The sequence below is a fragment of the Peromyscus leucopus genome, chromosome 12, assembly GCF_004664715.2.
Source record: "Peromyscus leucopus breed LL Stock chromosome 12, UCI_PerLeu_2.1, whole genome shotgun sequence".
NCBI lineage: Eukaryota > Metazoa > Chordata > Mammalia > Rodentia > Cricetidae > Peromyscus > Peromyscus leucopus.
In genome coordinates this window covers 80642962-80657177 of record NC_051073.1, presented here as the reverse complement: position 1 = coordinate 80657177, position 14216 = coordinate 80642962, and the positions used below count along the sequence as shown (strand labels likewise).

The 14216-nt window shown below is 38.7% G+C and overlaps 1 protein-coding gene across 1 annotated transcript in view; it reads right to left on the bottom strand.

The window, feature by feature from the left end:
- LOC114710546 (sperm-associated antigen 6) overlaps positions 1 to 14216 on the bottom strand; it is a 110509-nt gene that overhangs the window by 7181 nt on the left and 89112 nt on the right. The gene's annotated exons all lie outside the window — the stretch shown is intronic.

The window sequence follows — 14216 nt, the reverse complement described above, 5'->3', positions numbered from 1 at the left end:
TCCAATCAAATGGACTTAAGAAGCAAGCTGGTATAGCTATTCTAATGTCTAACAAAATAGACTTCAAACTAAAATTAATCAAAAGAGATTGTGAAGGACATTTCATATTGATCACAAGAAAAAATCATCAAGATGAAGTCTCAATTCTGAATATTTATGCCCCAAATACAATGGAATCCACACATGTAAAAGAAACATTACTAAAACTTAAATTGTACATCAAACCCCACACATTAATAGTGGGAGACTTCAACACCCCACTCTCACCAGTGGATTTGTCTGGGAGAAAGAAACTTAACAGAGAAATAAGGGAACTAAGAAATGTTATGACTCAAGTGGACTTAACAGAAATAGATAGAACATTCCACCCAAACACAAAAGAATATAACTTCTTCTCAGCATCTCATGGAACCTTCTCTAAAATTGACCACATACTCAGTCACAAAATAAATTCAACAGACACAAAGATATTGAAATAACCTCCTGTATCTTATCGGATCACCAGGGCTTAAGGTTAGAATTCAGCAACAATACAAGGTACAGAAAGTCTACAAGCTCATGGAAACTAAATAATGCTCAGGTGAACCACCACTGGGTTAAGGAAGAAATAAAAAAATTAAAGAGTTCCTAAAATTCAATGAAAATGAATTTACAACATATTCAAACTCATGGGACACTACCAAAGCAGTACTAAGAGGAAAGTTCATAACACTAAATGCCTACATAAAGAAGTAGGAGAAATCTCACACTAGCAACTTAACAGCACACCTGAAAGCTCTAGAACAAAAAAAAAGGAACCTCACCCAGGAGGAATAGACAATAGGAAATAATCAACTTGAGGGCTGAAATCAATAAAATAGAAACAAAGAGAATGATACAAAGAATCAATGAATATTTGATAAAAGCAACCAGATAGACAAAGCCTTATCCAAACTAACCAAAAGGCAGAGAGAGAATATCCAAATTAGCAAAATAAGAAACAAAAAGGATGACATAACAACAGACACTGAGGAAATCCAGAGAATCATCAGGTCATACTTCAAAAACCTGAACTTCACAAAATTGGAAAATATTAAAGAAATGGGCAATTTTATTGATAGTATCACATACCAAAATTAAATCAAGACCAGATAAACAATTTAGCTAGACCTTTAACCCCCAAGAAAACATAAGCAGTCATTAAAAGTCTCCCAAACAAAAAATGGGCCAGATGCACAGTATTCTTCCAAAACTTCAAGGAAGAGCTAATAGCAACACTTCTCAAATTGTTCCACAAAATAGAAACAGAAGGGATATTGACAAATTCCTTTTATGAGGTTACAGTTACTCTGAATCCCAAACCACACAAGGATGCAACAAAGAAAGAATTACAGACCAATCTCCCTCAGGAACATTTATGCAAAAATACTCAATAAATACTGGCAAATCGAAACCAAGAACACATACAAAAAATCATCCACCATGATCAAGTAGGCTTCATCCCAGAGATGCAGGGATGGCTCAACATAGGTAAATCTGTCAATGTAATCCAGCATATAAACAAACTGAAAGAAAAAAATCACATGATCACCCCATTGGATGCGAAAAAGCCTTTGACAAAATCCAACACTCCTTCATGATAAAGGTCTTGAAGAGATTAGGAATACAAGGAACATAATTTAAAATAATAAAGGAAATTTACAGCAGGCCAACCACCAACATCAAATTGAATGGAGAGACACTCAAATCAATTCCACTAAAGCCAGGAACAAGACAAGGCTGTCCACTACCCCCATATCTATTCAATATAGTACTCAAAGTTCTAGCTAGAGCAGTAAGACAACAAAATGAGATCAAGGGGATACAAATTGGAAAGGAAGAAGTCAAACTTTCACTATTTGCAGATGATATGATAGTATATATAAGTGACCAAAAAAAAAAAAACTCTACCAAGGAATTCCTACAGCTGATAAACACCTTCAGTAATGTGGTAGGATACAAGGTTAACTCAAGAAAATCAGTAGCCCTCCTATATACAAATGATAAATGGGCCAAGAACGAAAACAAAGAAACATCACCCATTACAGTAACCACAAATAACATAAAATACCTTGGGGTAACTCTAACCAAACAAGTGAAAGTCCTGGATGACAAGAACTTTAAGTCCTTGAAGAAAGAAATTGAAGAAGATATAAGAAAATGGAAAGATCTCCCATGCTCATGGATAGGTAAGATCAACATAGTAAACATGGCAAACAAACCAAAAGCAATCTACAGATTCAATGCAATCCCAATCAAATCCCAACACAATTCTTCACAGACCATGAAAGAACAATACTCAACTTTATATAGAAAAACAAAAAAGTCAATGCTGTGGAATGTTGTTCTGTATGCTGTGGATGTGGGTTGCTCTGATAGGTTGATAAATAAAATGCTGATTGGCCAGTAGCCAGGCAGGAAGTATAGGTGGGATAAGCAGACAAGGAAAATTCTGGGAAAAGGGAGGCTGAGTCAGGAGTCACCAGCCAGACACAGAGGGAGCAAGATGACAAGGCAGAACTGAGAAAAGCTACCAAACCATGTGGATAAATACAGATAAGAATTATGGATTAATTTAAGTGCAAGAGCTAGTCAGTAATAAGCCTGAGCGAATGGCCAAGCAGTTATAATTAATATAAGCCTCTGTGTGTTTACTTGGGGGGATGTGAGTGGGAGAGATTTGTCCTGACCGCCCGCCAGCTGGCCAGAACACAGGAAAACTTCCAGCTACAATCCAGGGTAGCCAAAACAATCCTGTACAATAAAGGAACCTCTGGAGACATTACCATCCCTGATTTTAAGCTCTACTATAGAGCCATGGTAATATAAACAGCTTGGTATTGGCATAAAAACAGACACATGGACCAATGGAATCAAATTGAACACCCTGACATTAATCCACACCTATGAACACCTGATTTTTGACAAAGAAGCCAAAACTATACAATGGAAAAAAGAAAGCATTTTCACCAAATGGTGCTGGCATAACTGGATGTCAACATGTAGAAGACTGAAAATAGATCCATATATATCACCATGCACAAAATTCAAGTCCAAGTGGATCAAAGACCTCAACATAAATTTAGCAACAGTGAACATGATAGAAGAGAAAGCAGAAAGTAGCCTTAAACTCATTGTCACAGGAGACCGTTTCATAAATATAACACCATTAGCACAGACTCTAAGAGCAACAATCAATAAATTGAACCTCCTGAAACTGAAAATCTTCTCTGAAGCAAACAGCATTGAAGCATGAATCCTAAAGGGTCTTATTAATAAAAAACAAACCTGAAGCCAGTTATTGGGGTGAACGCTGGAAGATCAGAGAAGCAGAACAAACCACAGCTTCCTCACCTTGCCAATTCCTCAGCTGATCCCGTTTCCTCAGACTGGAAGCCTCTGAGTCCCCATCCAGATAGATCTCAGCTGTACTGTGCTGCTCAAAAGCCTAAAAGCTTAACCAGCTAAAAGCTTCTAGTTTCTGGTCCTCACACCTGATATACCTTTCTGCTTCCTGCCATCACTTCCTGGGATTAAAGGTGTGAGTCACCATGCTTGGCTGTTTCCAGTGTGGCTTTGAACTCACAGAGATCCATGCCTCCAGAAGGCTAGGATTAAAGGTGTGAGTGCCACCATTTTCTACCCTCTGTATCTAGTGGCTGTTTTGTTCTCTGACCCCAGATAAATTTATTAGAGTGCACAATATTTTGGGGAAAATATACTATTACACAACATGGTAAATAAGACAAAATGACAGCCTACAGAATGGGAAAAGATCTTTACCAACCCCACATCTGACAGAGGGCTGATCTCCAAATATATATAAATAACTCAAGAAACTAAACATCAAAATACCAAATGATCCAATTAAAATGGGGTACAGATCCAAACACAGAATTCTCAACAGAAGAATCTCAAAAAGCTGAAAGATATTTAAGGAACTGCTCAACATCCTCAGTCATCAGGGAAATGCAAATTGAAATGACTCTGAGATACTATCTTACACCTGTCAGAATGGCTATGATCAAAAACACTGAGGATAGCCTATGTTGGTGAGGATGTGGAGCTTGGGGAATACTCCTCCACTGTTGGTGGGAGTGCAAACTTGTACAGCCACTTTGGAAATCAGTATGGTGACTTCTCAGAAAATTGGGAATCAATCTACCTCAATACCCAGCTATACCAGTCTTGGGCATACACCCAAGAGATGCTCAATCATATTACAAGGACATTTGCTCAACTATGTTCATGGCAGCATTATTCATAATAATCAGACCCTGGGGAAAACCTAGATGCCTCTAAATGGAAGAATAGATTTTAAAAATGTGGTACATATATACAATGGAGTATTACTCAGCTGTAAAAAACAATGACATTATGAAATTTGCAGAAAAATGGATGGAACTAGAAAATATTATCCTTAATGAGGTAACCCAGACTCAGAAAATACAATCATGGCATGTACTCACTCATAAGTGGATACTAGATATAAAACAAAGATAACCAGACTACAACCTACAGCTCCAGAGAAGCTAGATAACAAGGAGGACCCTAAGAGGGACACATGGATCACCCTGAGAAGGGGAAATATATGCGATCTCCTGGATAAACTGGGGGCAGGGGACAGTAGAGGTTAGAGGGTAGGGGATGAGAACATGAGAGAATGGGATGGTCAAGCTGGGGGAGGGATGGAGTGGGAGAGCAATGAAAGAGATATCTTGATAAAGGAAGAGATTATGGGGTAGGGGAGAAACCCAATGCTAGGGAAAGTCTCAGGAATCCACAAGGATGACCCCAGCTAAGACTCCTAGCAACAGTAGTGAGGGTGCCTGAACTGGCCTTCCCCTGTAATCAGATTGGTGAATACCCTAACTGTCATCATAGAGCCTTCATCCAGTAACTGATGGAAGCACATACAGACATCCACAGCCAAGCACTAGGCTGAGCTCCATGAGTCCAGTCAAAGAGAGGGAAGAGGGATTATATGAGCACATGGGGGGGGGGTTCAAGATCATGATGGGGAAATCGACAGAGACAAGCTCTGTACAATCTACTGAACTAAGCTCATGGGAACTCAGACTGACAGCTGTGGAGCTTGGTCCTGCTTCAACTGAATGTATCAATGCTTTGTTGACTCTCCATTGAAACCTTACCCTTTTGGAGGAATGGTTGAGGGGGTGGCCTGTGAGGGGGGAGATGAGGGAGGAGCCTAAAGAGGAATGAGATGGGGAACTGTGGTTGGTATATAAATGAAAGTTTTTTTTAAATAAATAAAAAAGAGATTATCAATTGGCAAAATAAAATAAAATGTTCGTTTTCAGCAATGAGCCATGACCATGTGTAGCTGGAGAGCTTTTCTCTCTGGGTCCCACCAAGTCTCGCCAGTCCTGGAGCCCACTTATAAAATAAACACACAGACGCTTATATTATTTAAACTGCTTGGCCATTAGCTCAGGCCTGTCATTGTTTAGCTCTTACTCTTATATTTAGCCCATTTCTATTAATCTATACTTTGCCACATGGCTCGTGGCTTACTGGTACCTTACATCTTGCTTGTCCTGGCAGTGGTTCCAGGCAGTCTCTCTCCTCTCTCTCTCTCTCTCTCTCTCTCTCTCTCTCTCTCTCTCTCTCTCTCTCTCTCTCTCTCCTCTCTCTGTCTTCCTGTTCCCTCAATTCTCCTTTCTGTTAGTCCCGCCTATACTTCCTGTCTGGCCAATCAGTGTTTATTTATACAGAGTGATATCCACAGCAATCATGCCTAACAGTGACCTTTGAAGTTTCCAAAAGGATGATGGGTCCCACAACAACAATTCCACCAGGAGTATGATAACACTACTAAGCTGAAAAACACCACTAAATATCAGCTTTGGACTAAAAACTGCTCAGGGCAATCTTGAAGTGGCTAGTTGAGATGATCCAGCCTCACACACTACTCTAGCCAGGACTTGAGAAAAGCCCTGCACTTTACTATCATACAGAAACTGGACAACAAATGATATAGTTACTTCTCCTAGGACTTGACAATTAACCCAAATATTTCTTTTCAGGATCCCCTAAAAATGCTGTTACCCCCAGACATCAGGAAGTAAATTTAAGAACATGAGGCCCACAGTCCCAATAGGTGGGGTGGATGGTTTTTGGTCATTCAATGCTCTATGGATATTGTCATCATTTAGGGGAGTTGGTTGCAAGTTGTTATTGGTAATGGTCAGGAAAAAAGTTGAACAAAGCAGATTAGATTCAGAGTTCTTGATTTGAAAAGAAAAAAGGGGGATATAAATATTATAGGATAAGGGTAGATTATTGAATCTATTTTTAAACCAAAAAAGCAACTAATAGTCTTAAATATTTTACATTGATATGGATTTTTGTATATTGATACAAATTTAAAGTTATTTTTGTTAGAACATACTGTACATACATTTCTAATCTTGTTCAAGGTATTGTACCAATACAGCTCATTTAACAATGTAATGCAAATTTCTAGTCCTTGAAAGCTACTATTACCAATTATTTAGAATAATAAAGAAATGCAAGTTAGTAATTAGTCACCTATTACAATTAAACTTGTAGTCATATTAGGCACATTTTCAAGGTCAAACAGAGATATATTTTAGATAGACAGGTCATCTTCAAACACTTCAGAGATCTGCAGAATTTTAAGATGCTTTAATAACATAGGTTCTTTTTTTATGACAATGAGACATGTTTGCTCCTGGCAGCATCAATCTACTCAAGAGAAGATGATGGGCATCAATGAAACTGCCCTTCAGAATACTCTACTTCATAGAAAAGTCTGTCAGATGTACTAGGCCTGGAGGCCAAAGATGGATGCCCCAACATTGCAGAGGAACTTTGGGTGACTGTCCAGGTAGCCGACTGTTTCTGTCATTTCTCACATTTTTCGGATGTCACTTGCTTGCACTTCCTGCTTACTCAGGTAATATTATTTCTTTCTCAGGTCTCTGATGAAATTGAAGACTTTATAGTTGTAGTTATAGTTTTCCTTGTTACCAGATTCAGAAAAGAGGTGTAGAGTGTATACGGTTGAGAGACATTAAAAGATATTTTGGGGTTGGTAATGCAAGTTAGGATAGAAGGTGAACTAGGTATAACACTTTGGACTCACCAAGATAGGATAGATGATGGAGTATTTTCTCTGAATTTGTCAAATGCTTATGGACTAGATATTGTTGATGTATTTATTGCCTGTATATATTGTATATAGTTATTGTACTTATTGTACATAGTTTTTTATTATACTAGTTAAAACTTTTTTATTTTAGACAAAAAGAGGGAATTGTGATATTTCATTTGTGCTCTAACAAATAAAGCTTGCCTGGATCAGAATACAGAGCTAGCCACTAGTTAAACACAGTGGCCAGGCAGTGGTGGCACACACCTTTGATCCCAGAACTAGGGATCTCATGCCTTTGATGCCAGTACTTGGGAGGCACACACCTTTAATCCCAGTACTAAGGAAGTAGAGACAGGAAGTGATATGGCTGGGCAGAGAGAGGAATATAAGGCAGGAGGAATCAGGAGCTCCTTTTAGTCTGAGAATTTGTTAGAGGTAAGAAGTCTCTCTGGTAGCTGGCTCCTTTACTTCTCTGATCTTTCAGCATTTATCCCAATATCTGACTCTAGATTTCATTATTAAGATCAATTAGAACTTGTGCTACACAAAAAATTTGTAGCTAGATAAAATCTAATGTTAGAGACTTGGCTTCTTTTAGCTAACTACTTAAAAATTCATGAATTAGCCGGGTGATGGTGGTGCATGCCTTTAATCCCAGCACTCAGAAGGCAGAGCCAGACAGATCTCTGTTCAAGGCCAGCCTGGTCTACAGAGTGAGATCCAGGACAGGCACCAAAACTACATAGAGAAACCCTGTCTCGAAAAAAATTTTAAAAAAATCATGAATTATATTATATCAATTTCCTCCATAATTTGTTAAATTAAAATGTGAAAAATCAACAGCTATATTTTTTTCTATAATATCCTTATACCCAGTCAGAGTTAAACAGAACATACACACATATCTAAAGCTCTCTTAGAGAATATTTCCTGCTGGGCAGTGATGGTGCACGCCTTTAATTCCAGCACTCCAGATGGGAGGCAGAGGGAGGTGGATCTCTGTGAGTTTGAGGACAGCTTGGTCTACAGAGCAAGTTACAGGACAGCCAAGGCTGTTATGTGAAGAAAAAAAGAGAGAGAGAGAATGTTTCCCACAAAGCCTTCTACTTTGAAAAATGGCTTCAGTCATGGGTTTCTTTTTTTTTAATTATTATTTTATTTTATAATTAATTTAATTTTACATATCAGCCACAGATTCCCCTGTTCTTCCTTCTCCCACCTCCCAGCCTTCTCACCCAATCCACCCCCCATTCCCACCTCTTCCAAGGCAAGGTCTCTCCTGGGGATTCAGCTCAGCCTGGTGGATTCAGTTGAGGCAGTTCCAGTCCACTCCTCCCTACACCATGGCTGAGAAAAATGTCTCAGCATAGGCCCTAGGTTCCAAGAAGTCAGCTCATGCACTAAGGACAGGTCCTGGCTCCACTGCCTGGGAGGGAGCCTCCTACAGAGTTCAAGCTAATCAACTGCCTCACTTATCCAGAGGGCCTGGTCCAGTTCCATGGGGGCTCCTCGGCTATTGGTTCACAGTTCATGTGTTTCCACTAGTTTGGCTATTTGTCCCTGTGCTTTTCCCAATCATGGTCTCAATATTTTTTGCTCATATAATCCCTTCTCTCTCTTGCTGATTGGACTCCTGGAGCTCCACCTGGGGCTTGGCCGATCTCTGCATCTGTTTCCATCAGTTACTGGATAAGAGTTCTATCATGACAGGGTATTCAGCCATCCGATCACCAGAGTAGGTCACCTCAGGCTTTCTCTACTATTGTGAGTAGTCTATTGTGGAGTTACATTTGTGGAATTCTGGGGACCTCTCTAGTACTCTGCTTCTCCCTATTCCCATGGGGTTTTCATTTATCATGGTATTTCTTTCCTTGTTCTTCCACCCTGTTCCTGATCCAGCTAGTACCTCCCACTCCCCTAAGCTCTCTTTCCCCCAACCCTTGCCCTCCATTACCACCCCCATCACATCCAGTTTGCTCATGTAGATCTCACTCATTTCTCTGTCATTGGGGGAATCCCTGTGTCTTTCTTAGGGTCCTCTTTACTAGGTAGCCTCCCTGGAGTTGTAAATTGCAGTCTGATTATCCTTTGCTTTATATCTAGTATCCACTTATGAGTGAGTACATACCATGCTTGTCTTTCTGAGTCTGGGTTGCCTCACTCAGGATGATTTTTTTCTAGTTCCATCCATTTACCTGCAAACCTCATGATGTCATTGTTTTTCTCTGCTGAGTAGTACTCCATTGTGTATATGTACCACATTTTCTTTATCCATTCTTCAGTTGAAGGGCATATAGGTTGTTTCCAGGTTCTGGCTATTACAAATAATGCTGAGCTTTCACTATTTGCAGATGATATGATAGTATACATAAGTGACCCCAAAAATTCAATCAAGGAACTCATACAGCTTATAAACACCTTCAGCAATGCAGCAGGATACAAGATTAACTCAAAAAAAATCAGTAGCCTTCCTATATACAAATGACAAACAGAGTGAGAAGGAAATCAGAGATACATCACCCTTTACAATAGTCACAAATGATATAAAATACCTTGGGGTAACTCTAACTAAGCAAGCAAAGGACCTGTATGACAAGAACCTTAAGTCCCTGAAAAAAGAAATTGAAGAAGATGTCATAAAATGGAAAGATCTCCCATGCTCATGGACAGGTAGGTCAACATACTAAAAATGGCAATCTTACCAAAAGCAATCTACAGATTCAATGCAATCTCCCAACATAATTCTTCACAGATCTGAAAAAAAAACAATACTCAACTTCATATGGAAAAACAAAAGATCCGGGATAGCCAAAAGAATCCTGTACAATAAAACAACGTCTGGAGGCATCATGATCCCTGACCTTGAGCTCTTCTATAGAGCTACAGTAATAAAAACAGCTTGGTACTGGCATAAAAACCAACATGTGGACCAATGGAACCAAACTGAAGACCCTGACATTAATCTGCACACCTATGAACATATAATTTTTGACAAAGATGCCAAAACTGTATAATGGAAAAAAGAAAGCATCTTCAACAAGTGGTGCTGGCATAACTGGATGTCAACATGTAGAAGACAGCAAATAGATCCATATCTGCCACCGTGCACAAAACTTAAGTCCATGTGAATCAAAGACCTCAACATAAATCCAGTTACTCTGAACCTAATAGAAGAGAAAGTAGGAAGTAGTCTTGAATGCATTGGCACCAGAGATCACTTCCTAAATATAATACCAGTAGCACAGACACTGAGAGCAACAATTAATCAATGGGACCTCTTGAAACTGAGAAGCTTTTGTAGGGCAAAGGATACAGTCAACAAGACAAAAACGACAGCCTACAGAATGGGAAAAGATCTTCACCAACCCCACATCTGACAGAGGGCTGATATTCAGAATATATAAAGAACTCAAGAAATTAGACATCAAAATACCCAACAGTCCAATTAAGAAATGGGCTATAGAGCTAAACAGAAAGTTATCAACAGAAGAAGCTCAAATGGCTGAAAGACATTTAAGGAATTGCTCAACATCCTTAATTATCAGGGAAATGCAAATCAAAACAACTCTGAGATACCATCTTACACCTGTCAGAATGGCTAAGATCAAAAACACTGAAGACAGCTTATTCTGGAGAGGATGTGGAGCAAGGGGAACACTCCTCCACTGCTGGTGGGAATGCAAACTTGTCCAACCACTTTGTAAATCAATATGGCAATTTCTTAGAATCAATCTCCCTCAAGACCCAGCTATACCACTCTTGGGCATATACCCAAGGAATGCTCAGTCATACCACAAGGACACATGCTCATCTATGTTCATAGTAGTGGGTTTCTTCCAGCAGTCTTGCACTTAAGGATTCACAATTATTTCTCTATTAGTCTGAGTTTGTACAAATTTTAAATCTTGCCTCAATCTCCTATATCTCCTATAAATGCTTCTGATGTAAACAGACACTTTTTATATAACAGCAAAAAGACAAAAGCCCCCAAACTCAAGGTAACAACTATGCAGATCAAGTCACCAAGCAAGCTGCTCTTGGGAGCCCAAACCCGACTGTCCTGGAACTATCTGCTGTCCCTGAGCCCCACTCTGCCTTGATGATGAGGTTCCTGAGTAAGATCCAGAAGAGATCAAGTCATATTCTGACTTGGAGGCTCAGGAGAGCCACATACATTGTGGATCTTGCCTGGTGGAAAAATCTGCATGCCATAAATACTGTACCAAAACTGGCTAATTGCCTCATGCTCCTCCATGCACTTATCACCTAAGAAGATCTCAGAACTCATCTCCCCTCATTTCTGGCTACCTGAACATTGAGAAAAAAAAAAAAAACTTCAGAGCATTTCATACCACTGCCTGACCTGTGTCCAGGTAAATGCAAAGAAGGACATGCTTCCTTTAGGTCAACAGAGTCAAGGTGCTATACCCAGTGAATTTTGGGAACTGGACTTCACTGAAGTCAAGTCAAGACTGCATGGCTACAGTAGATATACAAATATCCACCGGTCTTTGTCGATACCATTGAGAGCTGGGTATAGGCCTTTCCATCCTCAGCAGAAATGACCCAAGTGGTAGCTAAAAATTAATAATGGAAATTATTCCCAGGTTTGGCCTCTCCATATCTCTGGGGTCTGACAATGGCCCAGCCTTCATAGCCAAGTTACCTCAATTGTTCTCTAAGGATCTTAACATAAACTGAAAACTTCATGGTCAGAACTCAGGAAAATAGAGAGGATAAACAGAACTTTAAAGGAGACTTTAACTGAATATACTCTTGAAACTGGCGGTAACTGGATTGATCTTTTGCCTTATGACCTTCTTATTCCTAATTATTATGTAGATACTTGAGATCTGGACATAAGCAGAAATACTAGCATTTTCTTTATGATATATTTACAGAAATAAGCATTGAATCCCTATATTTATTTATTTTTCACCACTTATACACCAATGGACAAAATTAAGCATTGTCATGCTGACAAATGTGTCTAATTGATTTGTTAGTGACCAACTACACATCAAAGAGACATTTATATAGAAATCTTCAATAGCAATGACTTCTTGATAGCCTTGTACTGCCCTTATTGAGGTTTATAATAATTCTAAATTCTTCAAGATATTATGAAATTACTGCCCTGACCTCTTAACCCTATTGATCACTCTGTCACCTACTTACGTTTGTAGCCAATGGATACATTTGCTGTGTGGTGTGTAATTTAGTAATTAAACTGAGAAAAAGAGCCCACTTTGGCTTTGGTTGGGACTGTTAAAGAAAGTAGAAGTATCTGGTAAATTGCTGCCATTGAAACCACTGTAGCTTCTGAATTCACTGTTATTCAACAAATTCTGACATGGTGAGTTATCCAATCCCAAGAGGTCAGTCCAAAAAATGTGCAAGTACTAAATGTACTCAGTAGGGTGTGTGTGTGTGTGTGTGTGTGTGTGTGTGTGTGTGTGTGTGTGTGTGTGTGTGTTTAAAGAAGAGATCATGAATTTGAGAGGGAGTGGAAGAAGCAGGGGAGGAGTTGGAGGAGGTAAAAAATGATATAAAAGCAGTACTCACATATAAAATTCTCAAAAGGTAAAGTTTAGTTTGTTGAGGAAAAAGATTTTTGAAAAAATTAGTCTGCTGAAAATTAGTTTGACAAAGCACTAAATTAAATTCTAATGTCACAGTTTTTTATTTCTCCTTGTACTCAATAAAAAATATGCCTAAGAGGGGTAAAACACAGACCCTCAGGAAAGTGCCTTACCATTGGTTGATTCTTATAGGCCATTCCATTTGAGGTACCTTTAGCATACATTTATTTTTTTTCATTTTTCTTTAATTTTGATTTTATTTTTCAAAAAATTGAATTGAAAGTTATTTTAAATTTCCATAACATGGTATCCATCTTAAAAGACATTCCATATAAAGATTAATTTTAGTGATATTTCCACAGTTCCTTCACTTAGTGGTTTCACGTAGAGTTCATGTCAGTCATACATACACAGGAGACACTGGCTCAGAGCAGACACACGGTCCTCTGGCCTTTACAGCCTTTCTGCCCCCGCTCCTCTGATGCTCCCTGAGTCTCACATGAAGGGGTTGCATTGTGGATCACCTAGTATTTGTTGTATTTTATACATAGCAGTTATGCATGTTATAACATTAGCTTCTTTGATACTTTTCAAGTGATTTATGTTTTAGTCAGGAGTTCTTATAAACATCTTAAATGTGTATAAACTTGGAGCTGGAGAGATGGCTCAGTGGTTAAGATCACTTGCTGCTTTTTCAGAGGACCCGGGTTCATTTTGCACATTGTGGCTCACAACTCCAGTGCTAAGCAGTCTCACTTCCTCTTCTGGCCTTTGTGGGCATGAGGCACACAGGTGGTATATTTACACTCATACACATAAAATCAGAACATAAACTTGTAACTTTAGAGTTTATTATCTGAATAAAAATAAATTTTAATTTTAAACCTTTGTGCTTTTAAAGTCAAGGTTACTACATGTTTAAAAAAGAAAAACAGTAATTATTAAATAGTAAGACATAGATAACAGCTATAATTTATATATAACATGTAAGTTTTGAAATCTGGAATTTGTTTTTTCTAATAATTTCTAGAAGATACAAACACACGGTCAAGACTCGGTTGTTTAAGTTACTCTATTTTTTCTTGGCATTTTTTCTTTTATTTAAGAGTCAATTAATGTATAATTTTCCTTTTGGTTTATAAGATCCAAGGCTTAGGCTTACTGCTCTGCAAATGAAATTTATTTTTTAACTATTTATCTGGGTTGCAGGTGGAGCTCAGAAATGGTCTTGTCTGGCAAGCATGGGGCCTTGGGTTCAGTTCCCTGAATCACAAAAAAGCATAGATGGTATCAATCTTGCAATAACTCCCTGTTCAAGGGCATGGTGACTCACAGCTGTAATCTCAACACTTGGGAGGCTGAAACAGAAGGGGTTCAAGTCAACCCTAGCCTATTTAGTGAGACCCTGTCTCAAACAATAAAAAATAGCCTTTTATTCTGAGTTATTGCATGTTACAAACATTATTTATAAAATTTTT